This window comes from Apis florea, unplaced genomic scaffold (genome assembly GCF_048593485.1).
Source record: "Apis florea isolate Af1SG1 unplaced genomic scaffold, ASM4859348v1 contig_3793_pilon, whole genome shotgun sequence".
In the NCBI taxonomy this organism is placed as follows: domain Eukaryota; kingdom Metazoa; phylum Arthropoda; class Insecta; order Hymenoptera; family Apidae; genus Apis; species Apis florea.
In genome coordinates, this window is record NW_028256856.1 from 1,129,349 (window position 1) to 1,147,535 (window position 18,187).

The following is an 18,187-nucleotide window of genomic DNA, read 5'->3' on the forward strand; positions in this document are numbered from 1 at the left end:
TTCGAAACGCGTGAACTTGATTCTCCACGCTTCTTCCTACCCTTTTCACAAATACTTCGCTCTCAGTAAGTAAAATAATTTTAGATTGCATGGATGACACGATTGTATAACCAAATTGTGTACATTTCTTGACGAATCTCGACACGAAACATAACAGAAAAAGAAAAAAATTTTATTAATTTTATTCGCCGATCGATGAAACACGCGATTTTAAATATCAAGCAAAGAGAAAAAAAGGATCAAAAGTTGTTGGCGAGCTTGTTAAATTTTCGCTCCAAATAATATTCGAAATTAAAGCTTAAGTAATCTATTATTTTGCTCCCATCGAACGATCCATGCTATTTAAAATCTTGTTCGCACGTTTCTGTAAGATGCAATTTTACGATCGACTTTTCTTTTTATCGCAGGTAAATACCTTCCCTCGCCCCGAATTTTTAGGTCAGCCTCTTCCTTTCTCTCGCCTCCTTCTTCTTTCTAAATTAATCCTCTTCGTTGTCTCGATCGATCAAGACGGATTCCCTCCATTAATCAAAGGTAACCGCTCCTCCTATTTGCATCCATAAAGATAATTTTTCATCCACCCCATGACGCTCGAGAATTATAAATATTCTGAAAAAAAATTGCCAACGCCTCGAAGAAGCGTTTATATTCGAATTTCACTATTCCTCTCTGCACGAATAATCGAGTACGAGAAATGCTGCGTTGTGCACGGTATTCCGCTATTAATACATGGAAATGGTGGCGCAAAAGTGGGGCATCGGTTTCACGAATTCCCGCGCTTTGTTACCTGGCCTTCGTTATGGATCGGGCTCCTGAAATAAGAAATAATAAGCGGCCTTCCTCGAATGATCGAAAGCGATACGCGATCGCCGTTGGGAAAATTGGGTCGATGTGCGATTCCTTTTTTTTTTTTTTTTTAATGTGGACTTTATTGTGCTTCGATCGATCCTTACTTGGCCGAGAATCACACGCGTGTGTATATATAGATATACCTGTTTCTTAACACTTTCGATTCGATTTAAGATGCTACGTCGAATCGTGTCGAGAAAGATGCTCGTAGAAATAATTCTTCTCCTTTTTTTTTTTTTTTTCTTTTCTTTTTAGAAAAATTACCTATTCTCGACAATGTTCGTGATGATTAACGCTCAAGAATCTGGTTCTATCCGATCATGGAGATCGGATAGAAGAATATCGTTGGAACAAGTGGAAAGTAAGGGTGAAACGGTAATTGAGATACTTTAAAGGATAAAAAGTTATTACGTTTCACGATACACAATCTCCCCGAGATGAAACCCGAACGAAACTCTCTCTTCCATATATTTCGAAATTTTCAAAAATCAATTTCCAATCCCCCCATAAACAAACCGTCGTTGCGAGAATAAATCCTGGAATTAATTTTCACGAAGAGGGAGGAAAAATTGAAAAATTCTTCCTCTCTCGACTACTCGAAAAGAAGGATTAAGGAGGAGAGTCGCGTTTCGCTCCTTCTTTTGCGAGCGAGCCAATCGTAGGGAGGATACGACTTTGCCGACGTATCGAGATTAATTTCGAGGATTTTCTTCTCGGGCGCATGGCTGGATTAATTATCGTGGGTGGATGCGATGTTGCCCGCTCCATCGATTGAACCGCCGATAATGTTGCTGACACGCTCGCGATTCGAATTAATCGGGAGGAATAAGATTAGCCGCCCCTCGCCTTCCAAAATTCCCGCCGCTCGATAATTGTTCGAGCGGAATGGAGCGATCCCGAGAATTCAACGTGAAGCGAGATCGATTTTTTTTTCTTGTTGTTATATTTGCAAATATTTGGGGAATAGTTTTTTTGGGGAGGGGGGTTTGTGTACCGTCCTTTTTAATCCTCTTTTTTCCCCGTGTATGTTTAAAGTATTCGTTGAAATTCGTTCGATCGTGAAAATCGTAAATTCGAATATTCATTTTAAATTCGTTAATCGCATTTTTCCTTAACAAACAGAATCAACAAGTGTTAATTAATCTCTCTCTCTCTCTTGATATCTTCAAAACGTCGAAACGAATTTAGATATTGTTCTCGTCCTGTATCGAAAACAACTTCGCGCGAAAGGATCGATTCGATTTCGTTATTCGAATCATTCGCGTCATTTCACGTCAAAATCACGAAATTGTCGAAATCTCGCTTCTTGGAGCAAAGGAAGATCGCTCCATTATTTCCATAAATACCTTTAGACTGAACAAAGAGTTCGATCGCAATTATAGTTTCACATCCTCTTCTTCCTTCTTATCCGGTGATGTCGATTCGCTCGCAGAATCGGGTCGTGGAAAACCTGCGAAAATTAGATTGCGCGCGTCCTTTCAAATTTATTCGCCTAAGCTTGGCACGCGTCGAGTAAAATGCGATCGAAACGATTGCTTAAAAATGACACGTCGATGTACAGAATCAGAGGACGAGTTTGAATAGAGAATAATTGCAATGTTTTCACGAATTTCTTTACAATTGTTATGAAAAATCGATATTATTCAAATTTCCAAATTTTTGGAAAAAGTGTATAGGATTGAAAGTGCGATGGAAATCTATTTTCTATTTCATTTTCCGCCCGATTAAAAATCGTGGGGGTCCCGTTACCCAGGAGGAGACATCCGAGGAAAAGAGAATTGCCAAGGTTTGTTCTTCTCGATAAATAACCGAGAGGATCTCAGAGGAAAAGGTATCCGCGAAGAAATTCAATTACACCCGTCGCCCTCGGCTCCGCGTTTGCCAAAGAAACAACGTTGACCGAGCAATTACCGATCGCCAGAATTATCTTTGGCCAATTTCGATGTGGGCGGGAATTCGGAAACTTGTCGAGACAACTGTATTTCTATTCCTTATAAACTCGTCGATAAAGGGATTTAGAAAATGTTCGACAATTCTCAAACAGAGTCGTTCAATTTTTGCGATATTTTGAAAATTCAAAGGTTTTCCAACATCGAGGAAATATATGCTTGGAAATTTTCATCGTAAATTATTAAAATCTAAAGGCATCATAGGTAATCGTGGAACATTTTAGAAAATTCGATCGAAAATTCTCACTGATCTAACCCGATACGATATTTCACGACGGAAAAAGAGAGGTGAAAAAGTAGAATTATACGTAAATGAAAACTCCACGAAACTTGCCACTCCAAACGAATCTTTCCTTCCTTCCTTTTCTCTCGTACAACCGTCGCGAAAATGAGCAGAAAAAGACACGAGATCCCCCCCCACGTTTTATCAGCGTGCCTTATTAAGTTACCGGATCCATCTCGTGCATACGTGGATCCGTAACTCGACGAGAAGGAGAGAGAGAGAGAGAGAGAGAGAGAGAGAGAGAGGTAGGGGAGAGAGCAGGTGAATCCGGGTCACGCCGGGCCAGGAAGCAGTGACACCGAACCCAACCCAACGCCACCCTTCGCGAACTGGGTCACCTTTCACCCTTATTCCTTTCCTTCACCCAGTTGATTCCCAGTTTCCGATCGTCTCGACGGAGACGCCAGATTCTCGCGTCGTGTCGTCGTATCATCTCTGCCTCGTAGAACGAGCTGAGATAAAATTCGAAAAAGAAATTCGGCGAAAGGAGTACGGGCGACAAATAATATTTGTCCAAATAACGCCTTCTTCTTTCCTCTCATCGTTCTCGTTCGTCTGCTTTCGAAATTATTATTCGAAATTAAATAATCGCGAGGGGGGATGATGTTGTTATCGGGTGGCGAAATTTTTTCGGATCCCCTTTCAGAAGGGAAGAGGAGGATTGTTTGGGTATTATTTATCGTACAAAAGGGAGTTGGGGAGCGATCGAATAAATGCATCGAATGCACGCGGCACGTGCGCTTTCTGCCACGCGGGGTGTTTTATTATTTTATGGGAGGGAATTACGCAAGGGTGTACGGTTTCCATCGAATGAGAATTCAACGCGGCTCGCATTTTCCATGCAAATGAAATTTACGACGAGGATATATTGGATCGTTACCGCAATTAAACGTTTTTCCACGTTTCGCCATCATTGGTCGAGCTTGCTTCTTCTTCCCCCTCCCATTCTCTTTTAAAAATTCTGAAATGGAATGGAAAGCGCTCTCGTTTCGTCAATCACGAAGAATATATATATATTCTTTCCATTGGTCAAATTTAATTTCTCCCGATTCCTTGTTTCCCAATTTTTTTTTTTTTTCCTTCTTTTATTTTTTCTCGATTCGCAAAATTAAACGAAACGAGACGGCTCGTTCGAATTCACGGAGGGAATTTTTAACCAATCGGTTTTAAATAAACCGTTGAAGCGGGACACCCCGTAGCTAACCACGAAAACCAACACGAGCGCCGCTTGGAAACAATAGCGAAGCGATTGATCGGGCACAAGTTTGCTTTGCAACATCGCGAAATGGGACTACTTGGAGTCCGGTGGATATCGTTCGAAAGTTACTTCTTCGATGATTAAACTGTATTCAGAAATTTTCAATCGTCGCGTTCGATTCTGCGATCGCGCGCACAAAATATGCAGAAAATACTTTTTTTTTTTGAAGAAGAAGAAACCAATTTTAATTGATATTGTCTATCCAAGTTCGAAGCATAAAAATACAAAGTTTCGTTATGTATCTTTTCTTGATAAATCCAGCAAGGAATTTATTTGTAGATTGGAGATTCTTATACATTGAATCACGAGAGAAGAAGCAATAAGAGTTGGGATAAAAATGAAATATCAAAATTCACTCTACAAATAATTAAAAATTTTACATTAGAAATAATCAAATATTCAAACGATACGATGTTTTTCTTAAAGGACTGGAAAAAGTCGTAGCTCGTGCAAAATAATGGTGTCAAGATCCTTCGAGCACACTCCAACCACAATAAACGAACCCTCCCAACGAACTCTCATAGCCGAAAAACCCGCATGATTCCTGCTCCTCCTCCGTTCGTGGCGAGACAATAATATCGCGCAACAACGGATGATGAGGGAACGCAACGGTGAAAATAATAAACGGAGGAGTCACAAACGACGACACACGCGCGGCGAAAATGAAAAAGCGCAGCGTTTAATTCCTTTATCCGAATGGAATTGGTCAACCGCGAAGCTCGAGCGAAAAAAGGTCGGGGACGTCATTAAAACTTGCCGCCGAGTGGAGGAGGGCGAGGAATTTCAGGTGGATGTTCACCTCGAAGATACTAATCCCCTCTCTCTCTCTCTCTTTCTCTTCGTCCAGCTAATTCGTCTCGAGCACCCCCGCGGATGCGTTGGGACGAACTAATTTCGCGAGGGTAAGCAACGTCTACTAGTTTCGATACTTTCTCCACCGTTATCTCTCTTTTCGCGTTCATGGATTAATTACTTCGACATCACACATACGAGAAGAGTTATAATTTGAACGTTCGAATTCGTAAAAATTATTTTCACTTAACGAACAAGCTGAAACTACTGCAATTGTCATCTTGATTAATAAACGTATCACACATAGAAGGACTATAATTTGAGCATTCGAAATTCATTTATAATGTTACATCAGGATAATCTTTTAAGAAGCTATTACAATCGTTATCTTAACTACTCGAATGGGAAAATGGTAATTGGTTTAATGAGCCGCCGTTCACAAGAAGGGGCAATTCTTGTACGAATAAACTTGTTTAGGCACGGTGTGTGGTTAATGGGGTGATTTGGTGGTATCGTGGTGCCAGGTTTATGGCGAATTAATGTTGAGATAGAACAACGTTGCGAGTGACATAATTGCTGTATATATCTATAATCGATAGTGGCATATCCATGAATTGCTAATCGAGGGAATGCCGTATAATGCATTAATCCATTACGATCCGCGAGCTCCAAGGCTACACCCCTCTTTTCAAATATTCCTGGCAAATTTTCTCCACCTATAATAATTTTCCAAATTTTGTCCCAACCATTAACGATATCTATCTATCCCGAATGTACCGTCGAATTATAATCTCGTCAACCAGCGTAACTCTCGAAATTTTCGAAAGTGACTATTTACTTTACCGAAACGATTAAAAATTTTATCTCGATATTCTCATTATCGGTATCTACCTCGACAAATTCAAATTCCAAAGAGTAAGCAATGAATGTCAAAACATGATCGATAATCTCGAACATTGAGTTGCAAAATTTATTATCCACGATCATTTAAATTTTCTATTGAAAAATCCAACGCGCAACATCGAAGCTCGGCCAATGGATCGTTCGAACAAAACGTTTCGAGAGAGAAATCTGGGGAGGAAATTTCGAGTTCTCTCGTTCACGGCGCCTTTTGTGCGCCGCGTAAATGGATAAAGTTGGAGGCGAGGGCCGAGCTGGAAGTGCGGATCGACAAAGAAACGAGGAGTGGATGAAAAGCTCTATCCGGGGGGGAAAGCGGCCGAGGATACGCCGACCAGCGCGATATATCGTTCGAGTTTGCTTGCGAACAGCTACGCCGGGATATTATTTCACTTTCGGGATAAATCAGAATCGATCTCACCTGCGTTTGATCAATTTCAATCTTTTTTATCGAAATTTCTTCGAAAGTATTCGAAAATGCACGAGAACGATAGCACTCTGCGTAATTAAACGTAGAGAACTGTCTATTCATCGATATCGACAAACGTTCGAAAAAGATTCTTCTGTTTTCGAACTGGTTGCTCTGGTTTATATACAGCAAGGTTGACTCGCGAATAACAGTGAGGCGTAAAATTGAATATCACGACAGAATTCGCGCGAAAGCTTGTTAATTGATAATGAAAGCGGAACGGAGATTAGAGGATAAGTCTGTCGGGGCGAGTAACAACGCCCCATTCTTTAATTTATGCGGGGCCACGCGGCGGATACGGCTTAATAACACAGCGCGCAGAATGGAATTTATAATTTCTGGGCTCGGTTAATGTTCGCAACACAGGCGAATCCCATCAAAGTTAAATACACGTCAAAGCCTCCTCCCCATGGTCGAGGGAAAGTTAATCCCTAGGAGCTGGCTACCGCGCTTCTCCTCCTCCTGCATCTTCAGTCTCGCGCTTGTTTCATCTCTCTCTCTCTCTCTCTCTCTCTCTCTCTCCTTCCTCAAGCTCGTCGTGCCTTTGTTCGTGTTTCGTTTAGCGTGCCGTTTTTTCGCGACCCGTGAATACTTTATGCATCGCGACGAGACGTGACTCGAGGACACGCGTTTTTCAAGAGGAAACGCGGCTGTGAATACGGACCGCGAATGAGAAACGAATTGTTCGAATGGGAATATTTAAAAACGCGGAAATTGTTTGCTCGCGTACGAGGATGTTGTCATTTCATTTTATTTTTTTATTTTTTGATTCAACAAGAATTCAGAATTATGAAATTGAACTTGATATATCGAAATTTCGCCAGCCATTAATATGACACTTTTGATTCGTGAACGAAGATGTTGTCATTTTCTTTTTATTCAATTCAACAAGGAATTGAGAATTACGAAATTGAACTTGATATATCGAAGTTTCGCCAGCCATTAATATGATACTTTTGATTCGTGATATTCGTGAACGAAAATGTTGTCATTTCATTTTATTTTTTTATTTTTTAATTCAACAAGAATTCAGAATTACAAAATTACAAAATTTGATATATCGAAGTTTCGCCAGCCACTAATATTTTTGATTATAACTTTTTATAAGAATTTAAAGCCATGTTACGTTATGGACGAAGATGTTGTCATTTTTTTTATTTAATTCAACAAGAATTTGGAATTGAGAATTACGAAATTGAATTTGATATATCAAAGTTTCGCCAGCCACCAATACTTTTGATCTCGTGATATTCGTGAACGAAAATGTTGTCATTTCATTTTATTTTTTTATTTTTTAATTCAACAAGAATTAAATTTGATATATCGAAGTTTCGCCAGCCACTAATATTTTTGATTATAACTTTTTATAAGAATTTAAAGCCACATTGCGTTCGCGAGCGAAGATATCGTTTTATTTTACTTTTTTATTTCAACAAGAATTCAGAGTTACGAGATTGAATTTGAAATATCGAATTGAATTTCGTGAGCCACTAATAAAAAATTTCAATCATAAGGGGGAGGAGATATACTTCTTAATCTAAGAATGTAATCAACGAGAAAACTAGTATCGTTAGGCTAATCGGATGCGAGAGATTTATGTTTTCTTTTGATTCTTCCCTCGTCGGTGTATCACGCAGGGGGGACCAAAAGGCCTGGATCCTTTGGGTAGTAGCGTAGCTGCTTCACAACTCTACACCAACATCCCATCTTTTCCTTTTTACAAAAATATTTATTTCGTAAATATTTTAATTCGCGCGACAAGCAATGCAAGATATTGGATCAAAGTTCGCAAAACACTTCTCGCTATTGTTTCATTTCGTTTGTTTGTCCTTCTCTAATTGTCACGAGCTCTTTTCCAATTGTAACGATTCCCATTTTTAGAATTTTGAATGGTAAATCGATTCACGCAGATTTTATCCGATTCGATTCATAAAACCGTGCTTGGATACAATCGTGGCCGACCACGCGCCGATCCCATTCTACTCTCGCCTATTCGTTTATCCTGGCAAATCTGCCTTTCTCGATGCGTCGCCGTTTCGACGAGGGGAATGGATGAAAGGAGGATTCTCGTAAACTCGTAGATAAATTGGCAGGTATGGAATCGTTAACGGGAGAGGATCGTTCTGAACGTAACCGCTTTAAGCAACAACAACTCCTCGATTCTTGATGCATGCGCGCGATCTTCCTTTTTTTTCTTCCTCCCTCTCGTTGCATCATCGATTTCCAGAAAAAAAACAAGCTTTCCCTTTATTCCGATGCATCATCCATACGAGAACGAGAGTATAAATAAAAGAGATCTATCTAAAAATTCAAGGATCGGTTAAGGATCTGTTCCGGATTCGAGGAAAAGATCGTTCGAATTTAAAAAAAAAGGGAGGAAAGAAAGGAATTTGGGGGTGTAAAAATCTGGGCGGGAAAAATGAAACGATTTTTGAAGCGAGGAGAGAGCTTGCTCGTTTATTATTCGGAGCGAATAACCGGGTGGCGAATGACGAATGGAAGAGCCGGAGGATAAAAAGGGCTCGTGATTAATGCAAATGAGGGGGAGACGCGCTCGCGAAAAATATCGAGAATGGACCGGCTTTTCCATCCTCTCGATCGTCGGTCGGCTGCTGCGAGGAAGAGATTTTCGAGAGAGAGAGAGAGAGAGAGAGAAAAGAAAAATCATATTGAAATTTGGGATCCCACGAAATTCATATTCTCTCTCTCTCTCTGTGTAAAAATGTAGAAAAATTTGCGGGATTCAATGATCGGGATGAATATTGGCGAGCGAATTTTCGAATTCGACGAAGAAAAAAAACTGTTTTCAGAGTTTTCTTTTGTTCCTCGCGAAAAAATTAGGCGATAAAAAGAAAAAAAAAAAAAATAAGAAAAATCGGCAAACCGTATTAACGATGGCGTTTTTTCCGCTCGGCCTGGCTGAACGTTGAACGAAGGAAAACAGGCTTGAATTTCATTCAGGGCTCGGCTGCGTCGAATTCAATACCAGACTTATTGTACCCGGCGCACAATGCCCGGAGGATTCGTGCGCTTCGTCTGCGCCGTTTTCTTTAACGAACGTGCCCGATGTAGACGATGAAAAAAGGAAAAAGAAAAAGGAAAAAAAAAAAAAAAAGAAAAGAGGAGAAATGGAGGAAGGAAAGGGGAGGGGTAAAACAAATGAGAGGAGGAGGGGGAAGGAAGTGAAATAACTCCTCCTAATTTTTCATTTATTCATCCAAATTCCAAAATTCCACTTTCTACGAATCTTTCTTACGACATACTTTCTACTCTAACGTGTTGACGAATATTTCGAAAATGTGAACGAGCATGTATTAGACGTGCAAATAAGTTCTTTCTACGACCATTCGAACTTCTCACTTCCGAAATTACTTCTCGTTTGTGTCGGCAGCGTTCTTAAGAAGACGAGCGCTCCGAAAGTTTCCAATTCTGTCGTATCGATCTACTTTTTTTCACAAATTTTCGGTTCATAATTATACACAGGAGATTGATTAATATGGATTACAACGGTTCCGTTGTTAATATTTTCCATGCAAATTATTACGTGTGCAAATAATAAGTTCCTTCCCCTTCCTTTTTTCGATCGTAACTTCTTCGACTTCCGAATTCGAATTAATTCTAACAGTTTCCAATCCTATGCGCATCACAGCTTACTTTTCGTGCTCCAGCTTAGAAGATCGTCTATTGAAACGATATTTTGCGCCACTGGAAGAGAATACTCTATCTTACGGAAAAAGTTATATATGTCGAAGCTGGAAATTTCAATTTGGCATAGCGAGAAGAATAGAAAGAGCTTACTCGCACGCGTGATAAATGCTCCATCTAACTTGTCTACAATGTGCGTATTTGTAAAAAGTAACGATGAAAAAAGAAGGGGCGATCGATTAAATCGGTTAACTCGAACTCGATCGAGAATTATTTAACTATGCATGCGTTCCCTCGTTACGTAGCGGAATTGCGGTTCGCCGTTGTTGCACGCTCGATACGCGTTTCACACGGTTGAAAAGTAGGCGTTGAACGAGTAATTTATCGCGTTCCTGTTGAAATGAAGAGAGACGAACGGTCGTGCCTTAAGGATTCATTTTGCGCCCTTGCTTCCACCTGTCGTTTGTGCAAAGAATGTTTGATTGGTGTTTTATAGTGGCTTTATCCTTGGTAAACGTAGGAAGAAATTTTGCAGTACTTGGTCAATGAAAATGTAAATTGTGCAATCGGTTCGAGATCGAAGGATTCTCATCTTCTCTTTCGTTCAGAATCCAGTCGAATTAATCTCGAAAAATTCTGTTTCAAAGCTTTCGAAGATGGACTCTCTTGGAAGGTTACTCGGAGTACGAATAATAAAGCGCATAGTAAAAATCCCCTAGATACATTTTTCGGCCGCGTCCCTAGCCGTTGAAGCGCAATTACCGCGCTCTTTCCTCCTGCGGGGAAGGGGAGAAGGGAGCGAAAGTAACGCGAATCCCTTGTTTCCCTTGGCGACGGGGGAAAAAACGTTTTTTCACGCCTCTCGGAGTCATTATAGTTTTAAACGCGCGCCGTGCAAAAATTTCCCTCGAAAACGCTTTGAAAACGCTTGTAGGCGCGCGGATATCGTCACACGGCGTGCCGTAATTAGCGTCGAACGTAACGATGTGAAAAAGAAAGAAAGGAAAGAAGAACGGGATTCTTTGAAACAAAACTTTCGAACAGAGATCGTGGATCCTCGTTTCGAGATTTTTCCAAGATTTTCCAACTTAAAATCCGTCCGTCTGTTTCTTTGAATTTTTAAAACCGTGTAAAACTCGTCCCTTTGCCTTTCGTTTGGAGGTTCGCTCGAGGCGAAGGGAAGTCTCGAAGGGAAAGGAAAGAAGAATAAGAGAGAAAGAAAGAGAGATAGAGGTCCTTCTTAATCACCAGAGGACACGAGCATCTTCACGAGCTCGCTATATATATAATAATAACAATTCGTTCCAAAACTATTCCTTGTGCTCCGAAAGTGTGAAACTTCAGCAACGTCATCAACGTTGAAATTCCGCCTTGTGGAATTCGTATTTCAAATTGGTTAGCCGAGTGATCGTTGGTTCACCATCTAGCCACGTATAATCTGTACAAGTTGTTCAATCTTTATTCCATCGAGAAGAAGAAGAAGAAGAAGAAGAAGAAGTTTTTCTTTTCCACCGCTACTTTCCTCACAAAGAAAATTTTAATCCATTAGCCGTACTTCATTTTCTCCTCCTGTCCTCCTCAGAGCAGAGGAATTTTTATACATTACTACTCTCTTCTCCCCCCCAAGTATCACTTTCTTCTCTTCAAAGCGGAGAAAACAGGAATTTTAATCCGTTGATCATTCCTTTCCCAAAGAATATTTTATTTTTTCAGTCCGCTATAACCATACCATTTCTACAAACCTCTTTCTTCTCTGAAGAAAAAAAAGGAAAGAAGAAATTTCAACGCGTTACCCTTACCAAACTTTCGAAAGCAACTTTTTCCTCCACTCGAGAGAGTCGGCCATTAGAGTGGAAGCCAATAGCCGAGCTTTCGCTTTTCTCCTCCACCTTTGCTCCACTCCTTTTTTTCCCTCTCTTAGCCGTAACTGCGAATCCACCCACGCGTTTCGAGGGCTGAATCAACCCTCCTCTTGGGATTAGAAGCTTTTCGATATCGCGCTATCATTAAGGATTAAGCTGGTCGACGATTTAATGGCGGACACCGATATCCGTCACGAAAGTGAGGAGAGAGGGTGGTGTGTGGAGGAAATGAAGATCCCCTAGGAGGGAGATCGATTAGAGAATTTTCCAGCGTGGAACCCGCGACACGACGAGAGCCTGAATCAGAAGAGAGTGGGCGATTCGTCGGGAGGGAGGGAAAGATTGGATGGATCGGTTCGAGAGAAGATGATTTCGTTCGCTTTCGAGGAAAGGGTGGATCGTTTGTTGGTTATTTTTAATTTTATTTAATGTTACTTCATCCTTGAATGTTCAATTGCAACGAGGAGAGGCGATATTCTACAAATTTTCTGCGATAGGAATTGGAAACGAGTCGATTTGTTTTTTAATTTGGCCAGAGTGAAATTCATTTTGACAAAAAACTCAAGATTACTCTCTTATTCGTACGTAAAATTGCTCAACTTTCGTCAACCCGATCGTTCTCACTCTCGTTTTCTTTCTTTGGGAAAAAGAACGAACGTGTCTTTCTATCTTGTGCACAATTGAAATAATCTTTCTCAAAGTCCTTTGAGACGAAGGCATTGAAAACGAGTAAAAAAATCTTTGAATCGCGAAAATCAAAGGAATGATTCGGCCTTCAAGGCCGGATCGCTTATGCAAGCAAGCACCAATCAATTACAACGATCGTTCAAAGAAAATTCCTCGAGATTATCGAGTTCGAACGATGCTTAATAATATTCGCTCGAATTTTCAAGGAGAGAAGAGGGTTTCGAAACGTTGTTGCCCGAACAGAGGACGGTGACGCATCGTCGATTACCTCGAGGAAAGAGACTATCGATCGGTTTTTCCCAATCGAGTACAAAAGAATAAGGAAGTGCGCGAGTTGAATTTCATCGAAGGTTAACGCTGGATGGATAGAATTAGCCTCGATATACATCCCTTTGCTCTTTCCATTACAAAGGATTGTATATTTCTCTCTGGCTCTCTCTGGCTCCCTCCTTTCTTCTTCTTCCACGACGCGAGAAGCGAAATAAAAGAAAGAAAAAGGAGGGGAGGAGAAAAAGAGTTCTCGATATCAGCGAGTCGAGAGCGGCAATGACAATCTCTGTTATTAACTTCTTAATATCGAGGCGAGGTCGATATGCTGAGAACTGGCACGTATATCTCCTCTTTAGCTGGATGAAAGCGTCGGATTTTCCTGTATTTTCTCACTCATTGTCGGCCATTTATCGTCATTTCACCGCGTCTCATTGGACGAGATTATCCCTTATTAAGGGATAAAAGTGAGGAAAAATTATGACTAAAGAATCTTTCTTTCTCTTCCTTTAAACAATTCGTCTCGTTTTCGCTGCTTTCCCCGTCGTTCAGGTTGAAGATATTTAAGGAGAGATGGTCGGCAGAATAACATTGGATGAATAACATTTCGGCGTGGAATTTCGCTTTTGACGTATCTAAAAATTTCTTCCAGGGGACGGTCGTCGAAGCGAGGGAGATAAATGGTGGTGAAAAATGCATGGAGTTTGGTCGAGAGTTTGGAAACGAGTGTCGGAGTTTTTTACTGGGAAGGAGTGAAAAGTTTTCAACCGAGTTTTTCTTTTATATAGACACGAACGAGAACTATTCTCGTTCTTTGTCCTTTTCAATTATTCCCCCTCCCCCCTTTACTTAACATTTTCCAACTAAACGATTATTTCTCCCCTTAAAATCTCACAAGTTTCGTCTCCTTCCTACTTTGATCTGATCTTCGATCAGAGTTTTCTCAAACGAGAAAAAAAATCTAACCAAATCGTATAAAATCTACGTACCCTCGACCATCTCCAGAAACATCTGACGAAACGTCCGATCCTGTCGCCATTGTTTCACGACCTCCTCCTCCCCCAAGTAAAAAACCTATCGAACGATAACCACTTTCAATCGTGGACACGATACCGAGGCTGTCGATACGTTGTGCAGAGGATTTTTTTGGATAAGCTGCGAGCCGTGGAGGAGGGGAGAAGAGGGGCGCATGGCCTGAATTCGTCTCGACGATCACGATGAATAAATTCGACGGCGTTGAGATCGCCATTTCTCTCAAAGTCCTTTTCTCCTCCAGATTTGACACGAACATTTCGAGAGAAACGAAACAAGAGATCGAAACGAATGTTATTAGCGTTTCGTTTCGGATTTTGTTTAAATTTCATCGCGAAAATAAGGAATAAGGTGGCCAACAATCTATCGAAAAATGGTGATTAAATTTCTTTAAAATTCGATTTCACGAATGCAACTAATTTTTAAAAACTTTTTACAAAAGTTGGAACACGTATACACGATCGATCTCGATCCCTCTCGTTGGAATAAAATAAACTATCTGGAAAAATATCTGGAGATATCCTTGACTCTCATTCCTCCATGTTATATATCTCGCCTCGATATCGATATCGGCTCGAATATACCGAGCTGTGTGCAATTACAGAGGATATATCGGTGCGCATCGATGTACATCGAACCGCAATATTCGGTAAGATTAGAAAAGGTGAAAACGATTTCGAGCGGGTTGGTTCGAAGTTTGTCGGGTAACAATGCGAACAGGAGATGGAGAAATTGATGGAAAATGGCGCGCGGTATTACGTGTGTAAGCACCGTAGAGAGACGAGCGCGATCGAAGAAAAAGAAAGTCGAAGGTCGGGGAAAGTCGAAGCTTTCTTTTTTTTTTTTTTTTTTTTTTGACTCGTTCCATCGATAAATGGCCGAGCACACTGGAGATAACCGGTGGTGAAGGTTTTATCTTGTGGATCTTTTTTTTGGTCGAAGCGAGGAAAAAAATAAAAGAAAAATCTGGAACGACGGTGTTATCGCGAGTTGTTACGTGTGTAGGTGGAAAAAAATTTATAGAAAAAAAGGAGAGAGGAGGGGGTGGAGGGGCGCGTAACACGCGTAGAACGAAATTCGTGGTGGAGTTATTTTTGCATTGGAAATAAATTGTACCTCGTTTCTTTTTTTTTTTTTTTTTTTTTTCCCCCTGAGAGAATACAATTAATTTATACGGGGGATAGATAGAATAAATGATTTCTATGATTCTGATCTTAATAAAATGTTTCCCCGTTTTACTTTTACTTTTTCGTCGTGGTGGTGGTATGGTATTTTATACGTTAAAGAGAACAACGAAACGATCGATGTTCGATACATTCGTAAAAAAGAAAAAAAAATGTTGCACAAGTAACGGAAAGTATAAACGGCAAAAGTTTATCCTCTTATTTTTATTTATGTTTATTTTTATTCCTTTCCCCCTCCTCCCCCCCCTATTTCTTTTTTCCACTCCTCCCCTTTTTCATTTTTATTTTTATTATACACCCTTGTACACCTACCATTTTGTTTGACTTTCAACTCTGCTCTCTATTATTTTATATTTATATTCAGACGAAAGAAAGAAAGAAAGAGAAAAAAAATAATGCGCGTTTTAAATAACTGTGAAAAGTTACGAGTCACATATCAAACGAATCGAGCGATAAAGTCATCTAATCGAATTCGAGTTCACGAACTTATCAACACACGTTTCGAATACACGAATTCCTTGTTCGAACGACAATTCATTAGAGACGTTGGCGAATTGCAGCGACCAAAAATATCATTGCCCGCCTCCGGAGTTGGAAGTCGATCCCGAAAACTATTTTAATTGAATTATCTATCCTTCGCGGCAGATTTCGCCGACTATCGCAAACTTAACAATATCATCCTTGACTCGGGCAAAGTTTTCCAATTGCCTCGAAGAAACTCTAATTAATTCGTAATAATTCTAAAAATCCGAAAAATTGGCAACATTTGCGAAAAACTCTTTTGCACTTTTTGCTTCTTGCTCGAAAACTTTCTTTCAAAGAAATTCAAAGACTTTCATTCAACAATTATTTTAATTTAATTCGATCGGATATTTTTAAAATATTCGCAACGATCGTTTCATCCTTCGTTTCATCGAAATAATTAATTTATTGAAAGAAAAGTGCGGACACGATTTCACCGAAATGTTTATTACCGTCGAAAGAGGAAGAAGAAGAAGAAGAAGAAGAAGAAGAAGAAGAAAAATGCACGCGTATCGATCGCCGAACTTTCAACTTTGGGAAGGGAAAAATTTTGTCGCGTGATAAGGTGAGAATACGCGTCCAATGTCGATCGTTCCTTTGTAAGAGGGAAAAGGAACCGATTGGATTACCGTCCAATTGGAATTCGTAGCCGGATCTTCCGCTTTGCGAATCGATTGCTTCGCTAATTAACCTGTCTGAGGATCACAGGACTTTTTCCTCTTTGAATCTCGTCCCTTTGTGCAGCGGCGACCGATACTGTGAAGACTCGATTTCCTTGAACCAAATAATCGAGGAGAGGAAGGGGACAAAAAAAAAAAAAAAAAGAGAGAAAGAAGGAAATTTATTTCCAATCCCTTAATTCTCGAATCTTTTCTGTTCTCTTAATTTTTTCTTCTTCTTCTTTTTTCTTTTCCTCCCCCAATTTATTTCCAACTCCTTGAATCTTTCCAATTTTTTTCTTCTTTCTCTTCTTCGATACAACAAAATAAAAGATAAAAATTGTTAATAATAATTTCCTCCTTTCGTTCCTCGAATATCCCCTCTCACATTTCTCTTGTTTCGGGAGGGGAGAAATTCTCGTTACAGTTATCGATAAACGCGGCTTATACTCTTTTACGAGGGCTTATACCCTTGCACTCGTTAAAGACCTTGCTTTATGCACGAGAATGAGAAAAGTTGGCCGATATTGCGCGGAAACCGTTTCATGAACGCTTTCCTCTCTTTTTTTATTCTTCATTCTTTAGATGACGCCTCTCTCTCTACTTTTCCGCATTATCGTACGCAAATCATCGAGGAAGGCGTGACTCTCAATTCCTCGAAACTTGGTTTGGAGGAGGACTAGGAGAGACAATGTTCGATAAAACTCTTAAGTTGATAAAATTCTTCATCTTCTTCATCGTCTTATCGTTCCTCCACATCTGATATTCTTAAAGGGGGGAAAAAAAAAAAAGAAAATAGTACGTGAAACGTAGACGAATAAAAAAACAGAAATTCTTCCGAGGGAAAAGAAACTGTTCTTTCGATCGACGCTGTGAATGAATCACATGGATCTCTGTTATCGAAAACTTGTAAGACTCGTGTTAATTACGAGTCCAAATATCCAAGCAAAAATCGAAGCATCTCCAATTAAAAACCATCGCCTAACGACCTTGGTCCTCGAGCAGAAAAGCACTACTTATACCCTCGTCACGCGATCCTCGAGAAGCGAAAGAAACCGTCTCTTCTTACAAACCGGTAATCACAAGAAATAAAATAATCAAGGAGAGAACCCCTTTCACGAGGTTGGCAACTTTCGAACGAAATTTCGGATCGGAATGGCGTCGAATCGGAAAAGTCGGCTTTAAACTTCAGGAGGAGGGATCGAATCCATTCCAACCAGAAGTTTCCTCCTGAAACGAAGTTCCGGATGCCATAATAATGGCGACGAGCAACGTTGAATCGATAGATAAGAACGAAAAGGAAATAAAAATTTTCGAATCGAGGAGGGAAACAACAAGGAAATTCGATGGTGATACAGAGAGAGAGAGAGAGAGAGAGAATGGAAAAGATGGATTTTCGACGAATGATCGAACGACACGGAGAAGGAATGGTAAGATGGAATGGAAAGGTAAGAATAACGATATAAGCAGCCAGGAGGAGGAAATGAGGGGAAAGCAGGAATTCGGTCCTTCGTTGGCAGCGGACTGGGCGCAGGTGGGGTCGATCCGGGGGTTGGAAAACCAGGTCAGAGCCAGGTCACTGAGCCACCCTTCCAGCGTGCCGCCTCGACGGCAAATAAAACGTGCACGGTCCGCGGGATCGTTGGCAAATTAATTAGAAATATGGTCGATCGCAACGAACGTTTTCATTCGATTCCAGGGAAGGGAGGTGTGTGTGTTCCGTCCATTCGATTGAAATATTCGCGTGCGTATAAATTTTACAAGATTTATTTCCTTAACTCCGTTGCTTTTCATTTCATTCGTCTCATTTGCGCAGAATTTACGCAGAA